Here is a 25,215-nt window from a genome sequence, read left to right as displayed (position 1 = left end):
CAACATGCTAATCATGCTAGCATCAAGCTACCAACATGCTAATCAAGCTAGCATCATGTTAACAACATGTTAATCAAGCTAGCATAATGCTAGCAACATGCTAATCATGTTAGCATCTAGCTAAAAACATGCTAGCAAAATGCTAATCATGCTAACATCTTGTTAAAGCATGTTAGCAAAAATGCTAATCATGCTAGCATCATGCTACCAACATGCTAATCATGTTAACAACATGCTAATCATGCTAGCATCATTTTAACAACATGTTAATCATAGTAAATCATGCTGGAATGTGGTAAATCGTAGTAATTGTACGATTAGATTAGATTAGAAACATGGTAAATCGTGGAAAATGATGCTACAACGGTGTATATCATGGTATCACAACATGTTAATTGTGTTAGCATCTGCCCAGTGGCGAGTTTTGCCACTGCAAGCACCACTTCACATTTTCTTCAGGAAATGTACATTCTAGTTATGCTTCTTCTTCTGAGACAAAAATTTATAAATTTAATGCAGCCTAGAGCTTTAACTCTACATACTCCAAACTCGGCTCAGACCTTCAGACTATTCTGACTCGATATGCTATGTATTTTCTAACTGATCGGACTTAAGGTGGTTTTCCTAGAATTGACGATCAAAACTCGGAAAAAGTCCCATTGACTTAACATTGGGCATTCTAAAAAAAATCTAATCCAAACCGACGTTTTCACACACACAGACACAAAGGGCCTGACACCCCTGCGTCTCTCCCTCTCTCTCTCCCTCAGAAGATTTATATTATCGAGCAGCCAATAAGTAATGGCCTAAAATCTCCATAGCAACCACCCAGGACACCCTAGCAACCGCCTAGCAACCACCCAGAACACCCTAACAACCACCTAAAATACCCTAGCAACCGCCTAACAACCACCCAGTACACCCTAGCAACCACCTAGCAACCACCCAGAACCCCCTAGCAACCACCCAAAATACCCTAGCAACACCATAGCAACCACCCATAAAATCCTAGCAACCGCCTAGCAAAAAACGTTCTGCTCCAAACTTTCTCAAGCCAACACATGCTAGCAGTGCATAGCTACATGCATAGCTACATAGCTACATAGTTTGTCTACACATGCTAACAGTGGATAGCTACATGCTAATAGTGATTAGTTAAGTGTTAAATCATGCTAAGAACTCTATAAAAACTCCATAGTAACCATCTGTGACAACTACCAACCACCTAGTAACACCAAATCAACTGCCCTGAATACCTTAGCAACCGCCTAGCAACCACCCAAAAGACCCTAGCAACCACCCAAAATACCCCAGCAACCGCCTTGCAACCACCCAGAATACCTTAGCAACCGCCTAGCAACACAATAGCAACCACCCAGAACACCCTAGCAACCGCCTAGCAACCACCCAAAATACCTTAGCAACCACCTAGCAATACCATAGCAACCACCCAGAACACCCTAGCAACCGCCTAGCAACCACCCAGAACACCCTAGCAACCGCCTAGCAACACCATAGAAACCACACAGAACACCCTAGCAACCATCTAGCAACACCCTAGCAACCACCCAAAACACCCTAGTAACCATCCATAACACCCTAGCAACCACCCAAAATACCCTAGCAACTGCATAGCAACCACCCAGAACACCCTTGCAACCACCTAAAATACCCTAGCAACCGCATAGCAACCACCCAAAAGACCATTATTTCTGGTCAAAGGTTCCTCAAAAGTTTTTAAACTATGTAAAATTATAGACTCCATCTGATGATAAATATGTCTAACCTCTCCAAGTCAAAATTTTCTAGTGAGTGGTCACATCTAAATTTTTTAATTGGCCCAAGTGCAATTCTTGTTGCAATAGTCTGTAGCAACCACACAGAACACCCTAGCAACCATCTAGCAACACCCTAGCAACCACCCAAACACCCTTGCAACCACCTAAAATACCCTAGCAACCGCATAGCAACCACCCAAAAGACCATAGCAACCACTGAAAATATCCTAGCAACCACCCAGAATACCTTAGCAACCGCCTAGCAACACAATAGCAACCACCCAGAACAGCCTAGCAACCGCCTAGAAACACCCTAGCAACCACCCAAAATACCTTAGCAACCGCTTAGCAACACCATAGCAACCGCCTAGCAACCACCCAGAACACAATAGCAACCGCCTAGCAACCACCCAAAAGACCATAGCAACCACCCAAAATACCCTAGCTACCGCCTTAAAACTACCCAGAATACAATAGCAACCACCCGAAATACCTTAGCAACCGCCTAGCAACACCCTAATAAACCCCCAAAATACCTTAGCAACCGCCTAGCAACACAATAGCAACCACCCAGAACACCCTAGCAACCGCCTAGCAACCACCCAAAATACCTTAGCAACCACCCAGAACACCCTAGCAACCATCTAGCAACACCCTAGCAACCACCCAAAACACCCTAGCAACCACCCAAAATACCCTAGCAACTGCATAGCAACCACCCAGAACATCCTTGCAACCACCCAAAATACCCTAGCAACCGTCTAGCAACCACCCAAAAGACCATAGCAACCACTGAAAATATCCCTAGCAACCCCCAAAATACCTTAGCAACCGCCTAGCAACACAATAGCAAACACCCAGAACACCCTAGCAACCGCCTAGCAACACCATAGAAACCACACAGAACACCCTAGCAACCACCCAAAACACCCTAGTAACCATCCATAACACCCTAGCAACCACCCAAAATACCCTAGCAACTGCATAGCAACCACCCAGAACACCCTTGCAACCACCTAAAATACCTTAGCAACCGCATAGCAACCACCCAAAAGACCATTATTTCTGGTCAAAGGTTCCTCAAAAGTTTTTAAACTATGTAAAATTATAGACTCCATCTGATGATAAATATGTCTAACCTCTCTTGGTCAAAATTTTCTAGTGAGTGGTCACATCTAAATTTTTCAATTGGCCCAAGTGCAATTCTTGTTGCAATAGTCTGTAGCAACCACACAGAACACCCTAGCAACCATCTAGCAACACCCTAGCAACCACCCAAAACACCCTTGCAACCACCTAAAATACCCTAGCAACCGCATAGCAACCACCCAAAAGACCATAGCAACCACTGAAAATATCCTAGCAACCACCCAGAACACCATAGCAACCGCCTAGCAACCACCCAGAATACCTTAGCAACCGCCTAGCAACACAATAGCAACCACCCAGAACAGCCTAGCAACCGCCTAGAAACACCCTAGCAAACCACCCAAAATACCTTAGCAACCGCTTAGGAACACCATAGCAACCGCCTAGCAACCACCCAGAACACAATAGCAACCGCCTAGCAACCACCCAAAAGACCCTAAAATACCCTAGCAACCGCCTTAAAACCACCCAGAATACCATAGCAACCACCCGAAATACCTTAGCAACCGCCTAGCATCACCCTAGCAACCCCCCAAAATACCTTAGCAACCGCCTAGCAACACAATAGCAACCACCCAGAACACCCTAGCAACCGCCTAGCAACCACCCAAAATACCTTAGCAACCACCCAAAACACCCTAGCAACCATCTAGCAACACCCTAGCAACCACCCAAAACACCCTAGTAACCATCCATAACACCCTAGCAACCACCCAAAATACCCTAGCATCTGCATAGCAACCACCCAGAACACCCTTGCAACCACCCAAAATACCCTAGCAACCGCCTAGCAACCACCCAAAAGACCATAGCAACCACTGAAAATATCCTAGCAACCACCCAGAACACACTAGCAACCGCCTAGCAACCACCCAAAAGACCCTAGCAACCACCCAAAAGACCCTAGCAACCGCCTTAAAACCACCCAGAATAACATAGCAACCACCCGAAATACCTTAGCAACCGCCTAGCAACACCCTAGCAACCCCCCAAAATACCTTGGCAACTGCCTAGCAACCACCCAGAATACCCTAGCAACCGCTTAGCAACACCATAGCAACCACCCAGAATACCCTAGCAACCGCCTAGCAACACAATAACGACCACCCATAACATCCTAGCAACTGCCTAGCAAAAAACATTCTGGTCCAAACTTTCTCAAGCCAACTTAAAGTTTGTCTCGTTGAACTTTCGCATCTAGCTATTATTATCTTAATAATTCTATTATTTCTGGTCAAAGGTTCCTCAAAAGTTTTTAAACTATGTAAAATTATAGACTCCATCTGATGATAAATATGTCTAACACCGCGTAGCAACCACCCAAAAGACCCTAGCAACCACCCAAAATTCCTTAGCAACCGCTTAGCAACCGCTTAGCAACACCATAGCAACCGCCTAGCAACCACCCAGAACACACTAGCAACCGCCTAGCAACCACCCAAAATTGTTGCAATAGTCTGTTAACATTGGCTTAATGATAAATAATACGTCAGACTAATTGAAAAAATTTGATGTGACCAGTCACTAGATATTTTTGACTTGGGGATGTAATTTTTTTTTACAGTGTAACATAAGAAAGAGTCTACTAGTATATATATAGAAAGGTCAAGTTTCGAGTACTCCTTGGCCAGAAAAAATTTCAGTATGTCAAAAATGGACATTTGTCAAAATGCATTGCATTTCATTGCACTAACGATCTAACGTTGTGCACTGAAGAATAACATTTTTGCATTGCATTTCACACCAGAACTAAATCATTCCCAAGTTCAATAAAGACATAACGTGTGTTGTATTTCATTGCATTGCATTGCATTGCATTGCATTACATTGCATTAAATTGCATTGCATTGCATTGCATTGCATTGCATTGCATTGCATTGCACTAACAATCTGACGTTGTGCACTGAAGAATAACATATAGGTATGCACTTTTTACATTGCATTGCACACAAGAACTAACTCATTCCCAGTTTGATTAAAGACATAACGTGTGTTGTTGCATTGCATTGCATTGCATTGCACTAACGATCTAACGTTGAGCACTGAAGAATAACATATGCACTTTTCGCATTGCATTGCATTGTACACCAGAAATAACTCATTTCCATGTTCATTACAGAGATAACCTGTGTTGTTGCATTGCATTGCATTGCACAAACGATCTAACGTTGTGCACTGAAGAATAACAATATGCACTTTTCGCATTGCATTGCATTGCACACCAGAAATAACTCGTTTCTATGTTCATTAAAGAAATAACGTGTGTTGTTGCATTGCATTGCATTGCATTGCATTGCATTGCATTGCATTGCATTGCATTGCATTGCATTGCATTGCATTGCATTGCATTGCATTGCATTGCATTGCATTGCATTGCATTGCATTGCTTTGCACTGCATGTCATTGCACTAACGATCTAACGTTGTGCACTGAAGAATAACACATAAAGTTATTCACTTTTTGCATTGCATTTCACACCAGAACTAAATCATTCCCAAGTTCAATAAAGACATAACGTGTGTTGTTGTATTTCATTGCATTGCATTGCATTGCATTGCATTGCATTGCATTGCATTGCATTGCATTGCATTGCATTGCATTGCACTGCATTGCACTAACGAGCTAACGTTGTGCACTGAAGATTAACAATATGCACTTTTCGCATTGCATTGCATTGCAAACCAGAACTAACTCATTCCCATGTTGCAATAAAGACAAAACGTGTTTTGTTGCATTACATTGCATTGTATTGCATTGCATTGCATTGCATTGCATTGCATTGCATTGCATTGCATTGCATTGCATTGCTTTGCATTGCATTGCATTAAATTACATTAAATTGCATTAAATTGCATTGCATTGGATTGCATTGCATTGCAATGCATTAAATTGCATTGCATTGCATTGCATTGCATTGCATTGCATTGCATTGCATTGCATTGCATTGCATTGCATTGCATTGCATTGCATTGCATTGCTTTGCACTGCATTGCATTGCATTTCATTGCACTAACAAGCTAACGTTGTGCACTGAAGATTTACAATATGCTCTTTTCGCATTGCATTGCATTGCACACCAGAACTAACTCATTCCCATGTTGCAATAAAGACATAACGTGTTTTGTTGCATTGCATTGCATTGCATTGCATTGCATTGCATTGCATTGCTTTGCATTGCATTGCATTGCATTGCATTGCATTGCATTGCATTGCATTGCATTGCATTGCATTGCATTGCATTAAATTGCATTAAATTGCATTAAATTGCATTGCATTGCAATGCATTAAATTGCATTGCATTGCATTGCATTGCATTGCATTGCATTGCATTGCATTGCATTGCATTTCATTGCACTAACGATCTAACGTTGTGCATTGAAGAATAATATATAAGGTTATGCACTCTTTGCATTGCATTTCACACCAGAACTAAGTCATTCCCAAGTTCAATAAAGACATAACGTGTGTTGTTGTATTTCATTGCATTGCATTGCATTGCATTGCATTGCATTTGCATTGCATTGCATTGCATTGCATTGCTTTGCACTGCATTGCACTGCACTGCACTGCACTGCATTGCATTGCATTGCATTGCATTGCATTGCATAGCATTGCATTGCATTGCACTGCATTGCACTAACGATCTGACTTTGTGCACTGAAGAATAACATATGCACATTTCGCATTTCATTGCATTGCAAACCAGAACTAACTCATTTCCTTGTTCATTAAAGCGATAAACTGTGTTGTTGCATTGCATTGCATTGCATTGCATTGCACTAACGATCTAACGTTTTGCACTGAAGAATAATATATAGGTATGCACTTTTTACATTGCATTGCACTCAAGAACTAACTCATTCCCAGGTTGATTAAAGACATAACGTGTGTTGTTATGATCTAACGTTGTGCACTGAAGAATAACAATATGCACTTTTCGCATTGCATTGCATTGCACACCAGAAATAACTAATTTCCATGTTCATTAAAGAAATATCGTGTGTTGTTGCATTGCATTGCATTGCATTGCTTTGCACTGCATTGCATTGCATTGCATTGCACTAACGATATAACGTTGTGCACTGAAGAATAACATATAGGTTATGCACTTTTTGCATTGCATTGAGCACCAGAACTAACTCATTCCCATCTTGATTAAAGACATAACGTGTGTTATGGCATTGCATTGCATTTCTAGACATGAGACCTTGAACTTTAAATTTCTAGACTAATTTCTCTTACAATCCTTCTGTATCAGCCATACAGTATAGTTCAAATTTGACCTATTGAACATTTCTATAACCAAAGTGTCCTCGATCTTGATCGTTCTATACACAATCATAGGCTTGTTCTGATGTTTCATCATTGAGACAGAAGTCCATTATTGACTTACTGAACAAATTTCTGGCAAAAGAATCGTCAAAGGGTATGTTTTCGTAGACATTCTCATCGACTACTTTTGATGTTAAATCAACCATATTGTTAGTCCAAATTTGACCATTGAACATATATCTGAGACCTAAAGAGACCAAGAACTTGAATTATCTATACATAATTACTATCTCCTTCTGATTTTTCATCAGCCAGGCTATTATCCATATTTGACAATTGAACATATTTCTGGCTGGAAGAGTCCTTGATCTTTCTATACATACTCATAGATGCTTTCTGATAGTACTTCAGCCAAAAAATGATCCATAATTGACTACTTAACTCATTTCTGAGAGATGGGTTTATAATCTTGATTTCTCTATACATATTAATTGACTCCTTGTGATGTTACAATAGCAAAACTGTATTGTATTGTATGACCTATTTAATATGACCTATTAAACGTATTTCTGACCAAAGAGTCTATGGACATTTTTCGACTCCTGATTTTACAAGAGCAATATAGTATTTCAAAATTTGACCAAATGAACATATTTCTGGCCAAAGAGACCTTGATCTTATTCTTTCTAAACATACTCCTCCTGATGTTTCATCAGCCAAATAATTGACCTACTGAACATTTTTCTGCCCGAAGAGTCTATGAACTTGCTATACATTCTCAGAGATGCCTTATTTAGTTTCTTTAGCCATACAGAAGTCCAGATTTGACAAGTTGAACATAGTTCTGACTGAAGAAATTCTAGAAATGCTCTAGTAACCACCAAAAAACTCTAGCAACCACCCAGAACACCCTAGCAACTGCCTAGCAACCACCCAGAACACCTAGCAACTGCCTAATAACCACCCAGAACGCCTAGCAACCACCCAGAACACCCTAGCAACTGCCTAGCAGCGCCCTAGCATCCACCCAGAATAACATAGCAACCACCCAGAACACCCTAGCAACCACCTAGCAATGCCCTAGCAACCACCAAGAATACCCTAGCAAATGCCTGGCAACCACCAAGAACACCCTAGCAACCACCCAAAATACCTTTGCAACCACCTAGCAACCACCCAGGACACCATAGCAACCACCCGGAACACCCTAGCAACCACCTGGCAACAGCATCTTTGCTAAAAACATGCTAGCAACATACTAATCATGCTAGCATCATGCTAGCAACATGATAATCAAGCTAGCATCATGCTAGCATCATGCTAATCAAGCTAGCAACATGCTAATAATGATAGCATTATGCTACCAAAATGCTAATCAAGCTAGCATAATGCTAGCAACAATGCTAATCATGTTAGCATCTTGCTAAAAACATGCTAGCAACATGCTAATCATGCTAGCATCAAGCTACCAACATGCTAATCAAGCTAGCATCATGTTAACAACATGTTAATCAAGCTAGCATAATGCTAGCAACATGCTAATCATGTTAGCATCTAGCTAAAAACATGCTAGCAAAATGCTAATCATGCTAACATCTTGTTAAAGCATGTTAGCAAAAATGCTAATCATGCTAGCATCATGCTACCAACATGCTAATCATGTTAACAACATGCTAATCATGCTAGCATCATTTTAACAACATGTTAATCATAGTAAATCATGCTGGAATGTGGTAAATCGTAGTAATTGTACGATTAGATTAGATTAGAAACATGGTAAATCGTGGAAAATGATGCTACAACGGTGTATATCATGGTATCACAACATGTTAATTGTGTTAGCATCTGCCCAGTGGCGAGTTTTGCCACTGCAAGCACCACTTCACATTTTCTTCAGGAAATGTACATTCTAGTTATGCTTCTTCTTCTGAGACAAAAATTTATAAATTTAATGCAGCCTAGAGCTTTAACTCTACATACTCCAAACTCGGCTCAGACCTTCAGACTATTCTGACTCGATATGCTATGTATTTTCTAACTGATCGGACTTAAGGTGGTTTTCCTAGAATTGACGATCAAAACTCGGAAAAAGTCCCATTGACTTAACATTGGGCATTCTAAAAAAAATCTAATCCAAACCGACGTTTTCACACACACAGACACAAAGGGCCTGACACCCCTGCGTCTCTCCCTCTCTCTCTCCCTCAGAAGATTTATATTATCGAGCAGCCAATAAGTAATGGCCTAAAATCTCCATAGCAACCACCCAGGACACCCTAGCAACCGCCTAGCAACCACCCAGAACACCCTAACAACCACCTAAAATACCCTAGCAACCGCCTAACAACCACCCAGTACACCCTAGCAACCACCTAGCAACCACCCAGAACCCCCTAGCAACCACCCAAAATACCCTAGCAACACCATAGCAACCACCCATAAAATCCTAGCAACCGCCTAGCAAAAAACGTTCTGCTCCAAACTTTCTCAAGCCAACACATGCTAGCAGTGCATAGCTACATGCATAGCTACATAGCTACATCGTTTGTCTACACATGCTAACAGTGGATAGCTACATGCTAATAGTGATTAGTTAAGTGTTAAATCATGCTAAGAACTCTATAAAAACTCCATAGTAACCATCTGTGACAACTACCAACCACCTAGTAACACCAAATCAACTGCCCTGAATACCTTAGCAACCGCCTAGCAACCACCCAAAAGACCCTAGCAACCACCCAAAATACCCCAGCAACCGCCTTGCAACCACCCAGAATACCTTAGCAACCGCCTAGCAACACAATAGCAACCACCCAGAACACCCTAGCAACCGCCTAGCAACCACCCAAAATACCTTAGCAACCACCTAGCAATACCATAGCAACCACCCAGAACACCCTAGCAACCGCCTAGCAACCACCCAGAACACCCTAGCAACCGCCTAGCAACACCATAGAAACCACACAGAACACCCTAGCAACCATCTAGCAACACCCTAGCAACCACCCAAAACACCCTAGTAACCATCCATAACACCCTAGCAACCACCCAAAATACCCTAGCAACTGCATAGCAACCACCCAGAACACCCTTGCAACCACCTAAAATACCCTAGCAACCGCATAGCAACCACCCAAAAGACCATTATTTCTGGTCAAAGGTTCCTCAAAAGTTTTTAAACTATGTAAAATTATAGACTCCATCTGATGATAAATATGTCTAACCTCTCCAAGTCAAAATTTTCTAGTGAGTGGTCACATCTAAATTTTTTAATTGGCCCAAGTGCAATTCTTGTTGCAATAGTCTGTAGCAACCACACAGAACACCCTAGCAACCATCTAGCAACACCCTAGCAACCACCCAAACACCCTTGCAACCACCTAAAATACCCTAGCAACCGCATAGCAACCACCCAAAAGACCATAGCAACCACTGAAAATATCCTAGCAACCACCCAGAATACCTTAGCAACCGCCTAGCAACACAATAGCAACCACCCAGAACAGCCTAGCAACCGCCTAGAAACACCCTAGCAACCACCCAAAATACCTTAGCAACCGCTTAGCAACACCATAGCAACCGCCTAGCAACCACCCAGAACACAATAGCAACCGCCTAGCAACCACCCAAAAGACCATAGCAACCACCCAAAATACCCTAGCTACCGCCTTAAAACTACCCAGAATACAATAGCAACCACCCGAAATACCTTAGCAACCGCCTAGCAACACCCTAATAAACCCCCAAAATACCTTAGCAACCGCCTAGCAACACAATAGCAACCACCCAGAACACCCTAGCAACCGCCTAGCAACCACCCAAAATACCTTAGCAACCACCCAGAACACCCTAGCAACCATCTAGCAACACCCTAGCAACCACCCAAAACACCCTAGCAACCACCCAAAATACCCTAGCAACTGCATAGCAACCACCCAGAACATCCTTGCAACCACCCAAAATACCCTAGCAACCGTCTAGCAACCACCCAAAAGACCATAGCAACCACTGAAAATATCCCTAGCAACCCCCAAAATACCTTAGCAACCGCCTAGCAACACAATAGCAAACACCCAGAACACCCTAGCAACCGCCTAGCAACACCATAGAAACCACACAGAACACCCTAGCAACCACCCAAAACACCCTAGTAACCATCCATAACACCCTAGCAACCACCCAAAATACCCTAGCAACTGCATAGCAACCACCCAGAACACCCTTGCAACCACCTAAAATACCTTAGCAACCGCATAGCAACCACCCAAAAGACCATTATTTCTGGTCAAAGGTTCCTCAAAAGTTTTTAAACTATGTAAAATTATAGACTCCATCTGATGATAAATATGTCTAACCTCTCTTGGTCAAAATTTTCTAGTGAGTGGTCACATCTAAATTTTTCAATTGGCCCAAGTGCAATTCTTGTTGCAATAGTCTGTAGCAACCACACAGAACACCCTAGCAACCATCTAGCAACACCCTAGCAACCACCCAAAACACCCTTGCAACCACCTAAAATACCCTAGCAACCGCATAGCAACCACCCAAAAGACCATAGCAACCACTGAAAATATCCTAGCAACCACCCAGAACACCATAGCAACCGCCTAGCAACCACCCAGAATACCTTAGCAACCGCCTAGCAACACAATAGCAACCACCCAGAACAGCCTAGCAACCGCCTAGAAACACCCTAGCAAACCACCCAAAATACCTTAGCAACCGCTTAGGAACACCATAGCAACCGCCTAGCAACCACCCAGAACACAATAGCAACCGCCTAGCAACCACCCAAAAGACCCTAAAATACCCTAGCAACCGCCTTAAAACCACCCAGAATACCATAGCAACCACCCGAAATACCTTAGCAACCGCCTAGCATCACCCTAGCAACCCCCCAAAATACCTTAGCAACCGCCTAGCAACACAATAGCAACCACCCAGAACACCCTAGCAACCGCCTAGCAACCACCCAAAATACCTTAGCAACCACCCAAAACACCCTAGCAACCATCTAGCAACACCCTAGCAACCACCCAAAACACCCTAGTAACCATCCATAACACCCTAGCAACCACCCAAAATACCCTAGCATCTGCATAGCAACCACCCAGAACACCCTTGCAACCACCCAAAATACCCTAGCAACCGCCTAGCAACCACCCAAAAGACCATAGCAACCACTGAAAATATCCTAGCAACCACCCAGAACACACTAGCAACCGCCTAGCAACCACCCAAAAGACCCTAGCAACCACCCAAAAGACCCTAGCAACCGCCTTAAAACCACCCAGAATAACATAGCAACCACCCGAAATACCTTAGCAACCGCCTAGCAACACCCTAGCAACCCCCCAAAATACCTTGGCAACTGCCTAGCAACCACCCAGAATACCCTAGCAACCGCTTAGCAACACCATAGCAACCACCCAGAATACCCTAGCAACCGCCTAGCAACACAATAACGACCACCCATAACATCCTAGCAACTGCCTAGCAAAAAACATTCTGGTCCAAACTTTCTCAAGCCAACTTAAAGTTTGTCTCGTTGAACTTTCGCATCTAGCTATTATTATCTTAATAATTCTATTATTTCTGGTCAAAGGTTCCTCAAAAGTTTTTAAACTATGTAAAATTATAGACTCCATCTGATGATAAATATGTCTAACACCGCGTAGCAACCACCCAAAAGACCCTAGCAACCACCCAAAATTCCTTAGCAACCGCTTAGCAACCGCTTAGCAACACCATAGCAACCGCCTAGCAACCACCCAGAACACACTAGCAACCGCCTAGCAACCACCCAAAATTGTTGCAATAGTCTGTTAACATTGGCTTAATGATAAATAATACGTCAGACTAATTGAAAAAATTTGATGTGACCAGTCACTAGATATTTTTGACTTGGGGATGTAATTTTTTTTTACAGTGTAACATAAGAAAGAGTCTACTAGTATATATATAGAAAGGTCAAGTTTCGAGTACTCCTTGGCCAGAAAAAATTTCAGTATGTCAAAAATGGACATTTGTCAAAATGAAATAACATCTTTAAGGAATCTTTGGCCAGAAATATGTTCAGTAGGTCAAAAGCGTACTTATGTATAGCTCATTGTTATAACATTATGTGCATTGCACTAACGATCTAACGTTGTGCACTGAAGAATAACAATATGCACTTTTCGCATTGCATTGCATTGCACACCAGAACTAACCCATGTTGCAATAAAGACATAACGTGTGTTGTTGCTTTGCATTGCATTGCATTGCATTGAACTGCACTAACGATCTGACGTTGAGCACTCAGATTGTTAGTGAATAAATGAATCGTTAAGAATAACAATATGCACTTTTCGCATTGCATTTCATTGCACTAACGATCTAACGTTGTGCACTGAAGAATAACATTTTTGCATTGCATTTCACACCAGAACTAAATCATTCCCAAGTTCAATAAAGACATAACGTGTGTTGTATTTCATTGCATTGCATTGCATTGCATTGCATTGCATTACATTGCATTAAATTGCATTGCATTGCATTGCATTGCATTGCATTGCATTGCACTAACAATCTGACGTTGTGCACTGAAGAATAACATATAGGTATGCACTTTTTACATTGCATTGCACACAAGAACTAACTCATTCCCAGTTTGATTAAAGACATAACGTGTGTTGTTGCATTGCATTGCATTGCATTGCACTAACGATCTAACGTTGAGCACTGAAGAATAACATATGCACTTTTCGCATTGCATTGCATTGTACACCAGAAATAACTCATTTCCATGTTCATTACAGAGATAACCTGTGTTGTTGCATTGCATTGCATTGCACAAACGATCTAACGTTGTGCACTGAAGAATAACAATATGCACTTTTCGCATTGCATTGCATTGCACACCAGAAATAACTCGTTTCTATGTTCATTAAAGAAATAACGTGTGTTGTTGCATTGCATTGCATTGCATTGCATTGCATTGCATTGCATTGCATTGCATTGCATTGCATTGCATTGCTTTGCACTGCATGTCATTGCACTAACGATCTAACGTTGTGCACTGAAGAATAACACATAAAGTTATTCACTTTTTGCATTGCATTTCACACCAGAACTAAATCATTCCCAAGTTCAATAAAGACATAACGTGTGTTGTTGTATTTCATTGCATTGCATTGCATTGCATTGCATTGCATTGCATTGCATTGCATTGCATTGCATTGCATTGCATTGCATTGCATTGCATTGCACTGCATTGCACTAACGAGCTAACGTTGTGCACTGAAGATTAACAATATGCACTTTTCGCATTGCATTGCATTGCAAACCAGAACTAACTCATTCCCATGTTGCAATAAAGACAAAACGTGTTTTGTTGCATTACATTGCATTGTATTGCATTGCATTGCATTGCATTGCATTGCATTGCATTGCATTGCATTGCATTGCATTGCTTTGCATTGCATTGCATTGCATTGCATTGCATTGCATTGCATTGCATTGCATTGCATTGCATTGCATTGCATTGCATTAAATTACATTAAATTGCATTAAATTGCATTGCATTGGATTGCATTGCATTGCAATGCATTAAATTGCATTGCATTGCATTGCATTGCATTGCATTGCATTGCATTGCATTGCATTGCATTGCATTGCATTGCATTGCATTGCATTGCTTTGCACTGCATTGCATTGCATTTCATTGCACTAACAAGCTAACGTTGTGCACTGAAGATTTACAATATGCTCTTTTCGCATTGCATTGCATTGCACACCAGAACTAACTCATTCCCATGTTGCAATAAAGACATAACGTGTTTTGTTGCATTGCATTGCATTGCATTGCATTGCATTGCATTGCATTGCTTTGCATTGCATTGCATTGCATTGCATTGCATTGCATTGCATTGCATTGCATTGCATTAAATTGCATTAAATTGCATTAAATTGCATTGCATTGCAATGCATTAAATTGCATTGCATTGCATTGCATTGCATTGCATTGCATTGCATTGCATTGCATTGCATTTCATTGCACTAACGATCTAACGTTGTGCATTGAAGAATAATATATAAGGTTATGCACTCTTTGCATTGCATTTCACACCAGAACTAAGTCATTCCCAAGTTCAATAAAGACATAACGTGTGTTGTTGTATTTCATTGCATTGCATTGCATTGCATTGCATTGCATTTGCATTGCATTGCATTGCATTGCATTGCTTTGCACTGCATTGCACTGCACTGCACTGCACTGCATTGCATTGCATTGCATTGCATTGCATTGCATTGCATTGCATTGCATAGCATTGCATTGCATTGCACTGCATTGCACTAACGATCTGACTTTGTGCACTGAAGAATAACATATGCACATTTCGCATTTCATTGCATTGCAAACCAGAACTAACTCATTTCCTTGTTCATTAAAGCGATAAACTGTGTTGTTGCATTGCATTGCATTGCATTGCATTGCACTAACGATCTAACGTTTTGCACTGAAGAATAACATATAGGTATGCACTTTTTACATTGCATTGCACTCAAGAACTAACTCATTCCCAGGTTGATTAAAGACATAACGTGTGTTGTTATGATCTAACGTTGTGCACTGAAGAATAACAATATGCACTTTTCGCATTGCATTGCATTGCACACCAGAAATAACTAATTTCCATGTTCATTAAAGAAATATCGTGTGTTGTTGCATTGCATTGCATTGCATTGCTTTGCACTGCATTGCATTGCATTGCATTGCACTAACGATATAACGTTGTGCACTGAAGAATAACATATAGGTTATGCACTTTTTGCATTGCATTGAGCACCAGAACTAACTCATTCCCATCTTGATTAAAGACATAACGTGTGTTATGGCATTGCATTGCATTTCTAGACATGAGACCTTGAACTTTAAATTTCTAGACTAATTTCTCTTACAATCCTTCTGTATCAGCCATACAGTATAGTTCAAATTTGACCTATTGAACATTTCTATAACCAAAGTGTCCTCGATCTTGATCGTTCTATACACAATCATAGGCTTGTTCTGATGTTTCATCATTGAGACAGAAGTCCATTATTGACTTACTGAACAAATTTCTGGCAAAAGAATCGTCAAAGGGTATGTTTTCGTAGACATTCTCATCGACTACTTTTGATGTTAAATCAACCATATTGTTAGTCCAAATTTGACCATTGAACATATATCTGAGACCTAAAGAGACCAAGAACTTGAATTATCTATACATAATTACTATCTCCTTCTGATTTTTCATCAGCCAGGCTATTATCCATATTTGACAATTGAACATATTTCTGGCTGGAAGAGTCCTTGATCTTTCTATACATACTCATAGATGCTTTCTGATAGTACTTCAGCCAAAAAATGATCCATAATTGACTACTTAACTCATTTCTGAGAGATGGGTTTATAATCTTGATTTCTCTATACATATTAATTGACTCCTTGTGATGTTACAATAGCAAAACTGTATTGTATTGTATCAATATGACCTATTAAACGTATTTCTGACCAAAGAGTCTATGGACATTTTTCGACTCCTGATTTTACAAGAGCAATATAGTATTTCAAAATTTGACCAAATGAACATATTTCTGGCCAAAGAGACCTTGATCTTATTCTTTCTAAACATACTCCTCCTGATGTTTCATCAGCCAAATAATTGACCTACTGAACATTTTTCTGCCCGAAGAGTCTATGAACTTGCTATACATTCTCAGAGATGCCTTATTTAGTTTCTTTAGCCATACAGAAGTCCAGATTTGACAAGTTGAACATATTTCTGACTGAAGAAATTCTAGAAATGCTCTAGTAACCACCAAAAAACTCTAGCAACCACCCAGAACACCCTAGCAACTGCCTAGCAACCACCCAGAACACCTAGCAACTGCCTAATAACCACCCAGAACGCCTAGCAACCACCCAGAACACCCTAGCAACTGCCTAGCAGCGCCCTAGCATCCACCCAGAATAACATAGCAACCACCCAGAACACCCTAGCAACCACCTAGCAATGCCCTAGCAACCACCAAGAATACCCTAGCAAATGCCTGGCAACCACCAAGAACACCCTAGCAACCACCCAAAATACCTTTGCAACCACCTAGCAACCACCCAGGACACCATAGCAACCACCCGGAACACCCTAGCAACCACCTGGCAACAGCATCTTTGCTAAAAACATGCTAGCAACATACTAATCATGCTAGCATCATGCTAGCAACATGATAATCAAGCTAGCATCATGCTAGCATCATGCTAATCAAGCTAGCAACATGCTAATAATGATAGCATTATGCTACCAAAATGCTAATCAAGCTAGCATAATGCTAGCAACAATGCTAATCATGTTAGCATCTTGCTAAAAACATGCTAGCAACATGCTAATCATGCTAGCATCAAGCTACCAACATGCTAATCAAGCTAGCATCATGTTAACAACATGTTAATCAAGCTAGCATAATGCTAGCAACATGCTAATCATGTTAGCATCTAGCTAAAAACATGCTAGCAAAATGCTAATCATGCTAACATCTTGTTAAAGCATGTTAGCAAAAATGCTAATCATGCTAGCATCATGCTACCAACATGCTAATCATGTTAACAACATGCTAATCATGCTAGCATCATTTTAACAACATGTTAATCATAGTAAATCATGCTGGAATGTGGTAAATCGTAGTAATTGTACAATTAGATTAGATTAGAAACATGGTAAATCGTGGAAAATGATGCTACAACGGTGTATATCATGGTATCACAACATGTTAATTGTGTTAGCATCTGCCCAGTGGCGAGTTTTGCCACTGCAAGCACCACTTCACATTTTCTTCAGGAAATGTACATTCTAGTTATGCTTCTTCTTCTGAGACAAAAATTTATAAATTTAATGCAGCCTAGAGCTTTAACTCTACATACTCCAAACTCGGCTCAGACCTTCAGACTATTCTGACTCGATATGCTATATATTTTCTAACTGATCGGACTTAAGGTGGTTTTCCTAGAATTGACGATCAAAACTCGGAAAAAGTCCCATTGACTTAACATTGGGCATTCTAAAAAAAATCTAATCCAAACCGACGTTTTCACACACACAGACACAAAGGGCCTGACACCCCTGCGTCTCTCCCTCTCTCTCTCCCTCAGAAGATTTATATTATCGAGCAGCCAATAAGTAATGGCCTAAAATCTCCATAGCAACCACCCAGGACACCCTAGCAACCGCCTAGCAACCACCCAGAACACCCTAACAACCACCTAAAATACCCTAGCAACCGCCTAACAACCACCCAGTACACCCTAGCAACCACCTAGCAACCACCCAGAACCCCCTAGCAACCACCCAAAATACCCTAGCAACACCATAGCAACCACCCATAAAATCCTAGCAACCGCCTAGCAAAAAACGTTCTGCTCCAAACTTTCTCAAGCCAACACATGCTAGCAGTGCATAGCTACATGCATAGCTACATAGCTACATAGTTTGTCTACACATGCTAGCAGTGGATAGCTACATGCTAATAGTGATTAGTTAAGTGTTAAATCATGCTAAGAACTCTATAAAAACTCCATAGTAACCATCTGTGACAACTACCAACCACCTAGTAACACCAAATCAACTGCCCTGAATACCTTAGCAACCGCCTAGCAACCACCCAAAAGACCCTAGCAACCACCCAAAATACCCCAGCAACCGCCTTGCAACCACCCAGAATACCTTAGCAACCGCCTAGCAACACAATAGCAACCACCCAGAACACCCTAGCAACCGCCTAGCAACCACCCAAAATACCTTAGCAACCACCTAGCAATACCATAGCAACCACCCAGAACACCCTAGCAACCGCCTAGCAACCACCCAGAACACCCTAGCAACCGCCTAGCAACACCATAGAAACCACACAGAACACCCTAGCAACCATCTAGCAACACCCTAGCAACCACCCAAAACACCCTAGTAACCATCCATAACACCCTAGCAACCACCCAAAATACCCTAGCAACTGCATAGCAACCACCCAGAACACCCTTGCAACCACCTAAAATACCCTAGCAACCGCATAGCAACCACCCAAAAGACCATTATTTCTGGTCAAAGGTTCCTCAAAAGTTTTTAAACTATGTAAAATTATAGACTCCATCTGATGATAAATATGTCTAACCTCTCCAAGTCAAAATTTTCTAGTGAGTGGTCACATCTAAATTTTTTAATTGGCCCAAGTGCAATTCTTGTTGCAATAGTCTGTAGCAACCACACAGAACACCCTAGCAACCATCTAGCAACACCCTAGCAACCACCCAAACACCCTTGCAACCACCTAAAATACCCTAGCAACCGCATAGCAACCACCCAAAAGACCATAGCAACCACTGAAAATATCCTAGCAACCACCCAGAATACCTTAGCAACCGCCTAGCAACACAATAGCAACCACCCAGAACAGCCTAGCAACCGCCTAGAAACACCCTAGCAACCACCCAAAATACCTTAGCAACCGCTTAGCAACACCATAGCAACCGCCTAGCAACCACCCAGAACACAATAGCAACCGCCTAGCAACCACCCAAAAGACCCTAGCAACCACCCAAAATACCCTAGCTACCGCCTTAAAACTACCCAGAATACAATAGCAACCACCCGAAATACCTTAGCAACCGCCTAGCAACACCCTAGCAAACCCCCAAAATACCTTAGCAACCGCCTAGCAACACAATAGCAACCACCCAGAACACCCTAGCAACCGCCTAGCAACCACCCAAAATACCTTAGCAACCACCCAGAACACCCTAGCAACCATCTAGCAACACCCTAGCAACCACCCAAAACACCCTAGCAACCACCCAAAATACCCTAGCAACTGCATAGCAACCACCCAGAACATCCTTGCAACCACCCAAAATACCCTAGCAACCGTCTAGCAACCACCCAAAAGACCATAGCAACCACTGAAAATATCCCTAGCAACCCCCAAAATACCTTAGCAACCGCCTAGCAACACAATAGCAAACACCCAGAACACCCTAGCAACCGCCTAGCAACACCATAGCAACCACACAGAACACCCTAGCAACCACCCAAAACACCCTAGTAACCATCCATAACACCCTAGCAACCACCCAAAATACCCTAGCAACTGCATAGCAACCACCCAGAACACCCTTGCAACCACCTAAAATACCTTAGCAACCGCATAGCAACCACCCAAAAGACCATTATTTCTGGTCAAAGGTTCCTCAAAAGTTTTTAAACTATGTAAAATTATAGACTCCATCTGATGATAAATATGTCTAACCTCTCTTGGTCAAAATTTTCTAGTGAGTGGTCACATCTAAATTTTTCAATTGGCCCAAGTGCAATTCTTGTTGCAATAGTCTGTAGCAACCACACAGAACACCCTAGCAACCATCTAGCAACACCCTAGCAACCACCCAAAACACCCTTGCAACCACCTAAAATACCCTAGCAACCGCATAGCAACCACCCAAAAGACCATAGCAACCACTGAAAATATCCTAGCAACCACCCAGAACACCATAGCAACCGCCTAGCAACCACCCAGAATACCTTAGCAACCGCCTAGCAACACAATAGCAACCACCCAGAACAGCCTAGCAACCGCCTAGAAACACCCTAGCAAACCACCCAAAATACCTTAGCAACCGCTTAGGAACACCATAGCAACCGCCTAGCAACCACCCAGAACACAATAGCAACCGCCTAGCAACCACCCAAAAGACCCTAAAATACCCTAGCAACCGCCTTAAAACCACCCAGAATACCATAGCAACCACCCGAAATACCTTAGCAACCGCCTAGCATCACCCTAGCAACCCCCCAAAATACCTTAGCAACCGCCTAGCAACACAATAGCAACCACCCAGAACACCCTAGCAACCGCCTAGCAACCACCCAAAATACCTTAGCAACCACCCAAAACACCCTAGCAACCATCTAGCAACACCCTAGCAACCACCCAAAACACCCTAGTAACCATCCATAACACCCTAGCAACCACCCAAAATACCCTAGCATCTGCATAGCAACCACCCAGAACACCCTTGCAACCACCCAAAATACCCTAGCAACTGCCTAGCAACCACCCAAAAGACCATAGCAACCACTGAAAATATCCTAGCAACCACCCAGAACACACTAGCAACCGCCTAGCAACCACCCAAAAGACCCTAGCAACCACCCAAAAGACCCTAGCAACCGCCTTAAAACCACCCAGAATAACATAGCAACCACCCGAAATACCTTAGCAACCGCCTAGCAACACCCTAGCAACCCCCCAAAATACCTTGGCAACTGCCTAGCAACCACCCAGAATACCCTAGCAACCGCTTAGCAACACCATAGCAACCACCCAGAATACCCTAGCAACCGCCTAGCAACACAATAACGACCACCCATAACATCCTAGCAACTGCCTAGCAAAAAACATTCTGGTCCAAACTTTCTCAAGCCAACTTAAAGTTTGTCTCGTTGAACTTTCGCATCTAGCTATTATTATCTTAATAATTTTATTATTTCTGGTCAAAGGTTCCTCAAAAGTTTTTAAACTATGTAAATTTATAGACTCCATCTGATGATAAATATGTCTAACACCGCGTAGCAACCACCCAAAAGACCCTAGCAACCACCCAAAATTCCTTAGCAACCGCTTAGCAACACCATAGCAACCGCCTAGCAACCACCCAGAACACACTAGCAACCGCCTAGCAACCACCCAAAATTGTTGCAATAGTCTGTTAACATTGGCTTAATGATAAATAATACGTCAGACTAATTGAAAAAATTTGATGTGACCAGTCACTAGATATTTTTGACTTGGGGATGTAATTTTTTTTTACAGTGTAACATAAGAAAGAGTCTACTAGTATATATATAGAAAGGTCAAGTTTCGAGTACTCCTTGGCCAGAAAAAAATTCAGTATGTCAAAAATGGACATTTGTCAAAATGAAATAACATCTTTAAGGAATCTTTGGCCAGAAATATGTTCAGTAGGTCAAAAGCGTACTTATGTATAGCTCATTGTTATAACATTATGTGCATTGCACTAACGATCTAACGTTGTGCACTGAAGAATAACAATATGCACTTTTCGCATTGCATTGCATTGCACACCAGAACTAACCCATGTTGCAATAAAGACATAACGTGTGTTGTTGCTTTGCATTGCATTGCATTGCATTGAACTGCACTAACGATCTGACGTTGAGCACTCAGATTGTTAGTGAATAAATGAATCGTTAAGAATAACAATATGCACTTTTCGCATTGCATTTCATTGCACTAACGATCTAACGTTGTGCACTGAAGAATAACATTTTTGCATTGCATTTCACACCAGAACTAAATCATTCCCAAGTTCAATAAAGACATAACGTGTGTTGTATTTCATTGCATTGCATTGCATTGCATTGCATTACATTGCATTAAATTGCATTGCATTGCATTGCATTGCATTGCATTGCACTAACAATCTGACGTTGTGCACTGAAGAATAACATATAGGTATGCACTTTTTACATTGCATTGCACACAAGAACTAACTCATTCCCAGTTTGATTAAAGACATAACGTGTGTTGTTGCATTGCATTGCATTGCATTGCACTAACGATCTAACGTTGAGCACTGAAGAATAACATATGCACTTTTCGCATTGCATTGCATTGTACACCAGAAATAACTCATTTCCATGTTCATTACAGAGATAACCTGTGTTGTTGCATTGCATTGCATTGCATTGCACAAACGATCTAACGTTGTGCACTGAAGAATAACAATATGCACTTTTCGCATTGCATTGCATTGCACACCAGAAATAACTCGTTTCTATGTTCATTAAAGAAATAACGTGTGTTGTTGCATTGCATTGCATTGCATTGCATTGCATTGCATTGCATTGTATTGCATTGCATTGCATTGCATTGCATTGCATTGCATTGCATTGCATTGCATTGCATTGCATTGCATTGCTTTGCACTGCATGTCATTGCACTAACGATCTAACGTTGTGCACTGAAGAATAACACATAAAGTTATTCACTTTTTGCATTGCATTTCACACCAGAACTAAATCATTCCCAAGTTCAATACAGACATAACGTGTGTTGTTGTATTTCATTGCATTGCATTGCATTGCATTGCATTGCATTGCATTGCATTGCATTGCATTGCATTGCATTGCACTGCATTGCACTAACGAGCTAACGTTGTGCACTGAAGATTAACAATATGCACTTTTCGCATTGCATTGCATTGCAAACCAGAACTAACTCATTCCCATGTTGCAATAAAGACAAAACGTGTTTTGTTGCATTACATTGCATTGTATTGCATTGCATTGCATTGCATTGCATTGCATTGCATTGCATTGCTTTGCATTGCTTTGCACTGCATGTCATTGCACTAACGATCTAACGTTGTGCACTGAAGAATAACACATAAAGTTATGCACTTTTTGCATTGCATTTCACACCAGAACTAAATCATTCCCAAGTTCAATAAAGACATAACGTGTGTTGTTGTATTTCATTGCATTGCATTGCATTGCATTGCATTGCATTGCATTGCATTGCATTGCATTGCATTGCATTGCATTGCACTGCATTGCACTAACGAGCTAACGTTGTGCACTGAAGATTAACAATATGCACTTTTCGCATTGCATTGCATTGCAAACCAGAACTAACTCATTCCCATGTTGCAATAAAGACAAAACGTGTTTTGTTGCATTACATTGCATTGTATTGCATTGCATTGCATTGCATTGCATTGCATTGCATTGCATTGCATTGCATTGCATTGCATTGCATTGCATTGCTTTGCATTGCATTGCATTGCATTGCATTGCATTGCATTGCATTGCATTGCATTGCATTAAATTACATTAAATTGCATTAAATTGCATTGCATTGGATTGCATTGCATTGCAATGCATTAAATTGCATTGCATTGCATTGCATTGCATTGCATTGCATTGCATTGCATTGCATTGCATTGCATTGCATTGCATTGCATTGCATTGCATTGCATTGCATTGCATTGCATTGCTTTGCACTGCATTGCATTGCATTTCATTGCACTAACGAGCTAACGTTGTGCACTGAAGATTTACAATATGCTCTTTTCGCATTGCATTGCATTGCACACCAGAACTAACTCATTCCCATGTTGCAATAAAGACATAACGTGTTTTGTTGCATTGCATTGCATTGCATTGCATTGCATTGCATTGCATTGCTTTGCATTGCATTGCATTGCATTGCATTGCATTGCATTGCATTGCATTGCATTAAATTGCATTAAATTGCATTAAATTGCATTGCATTGCAATGCATTAAATTGCATTGCATTGCATTGCATTGCATTGCATTGCATTGCATTGCATTGCATTGCATTTCATTGCACTAACGATCTAACGTTGTGCATTGAAGAATAATATATAAGGTTATGCACTCTTTGCATTGCATTTCACGCCAGAACTAAATCATTCCCAAGTTCAATAAAGACATAACGTGTGTTGTTGTATTTCATTGCATTGCATTGCATTGCATTGCATTTGCATTGCATTGCATTGCATTGCATTGCTTTGCACTGCATTGCACTGCACTGCACTGCACTGCATTGCATTGCATTGCATTGCATTGCATTGCATTGCATTGCATAGCATTGCATTGCATTGCACTGCATTGCACTAACGATCTGACTTTGTGCACTGAAGAATAACATATGCACATTTCGCATTTCATTGCATTGCAAACCAGAACTAACTCATTTCCTTGTTCATTAAAGCGATAAACTGTGTTGTTGCATTGCATTGCATTGCATTGCATTGCACTAAAGATCTAACGTTTTGCACTGAAGAATAACATATAGGTATGCACTTTTTACATTGCATTGCACTCAAGAACTAACTCATTCCCAGGTTGATTAAAGACATAACGTGTGTTGTTATGATCTAACGTTGTGCACTGAAGA

This window comes from Leuciscus leuciscus (genome assembly GCF_965113295.1).
Source record: "Leuciscus leuciscus genome assembly, chromosome: 17".
In the NCBI taxonomy this organism is placed as follows: Eukaryota; Metazoa; Chordata; class Actinopteri; order Cypriniformes; family Leuciscidae; genus Leuciscus; species Leuciscus leuciscus.
This window is presented reverse-complemented; position numbering follows the sequence as displayed.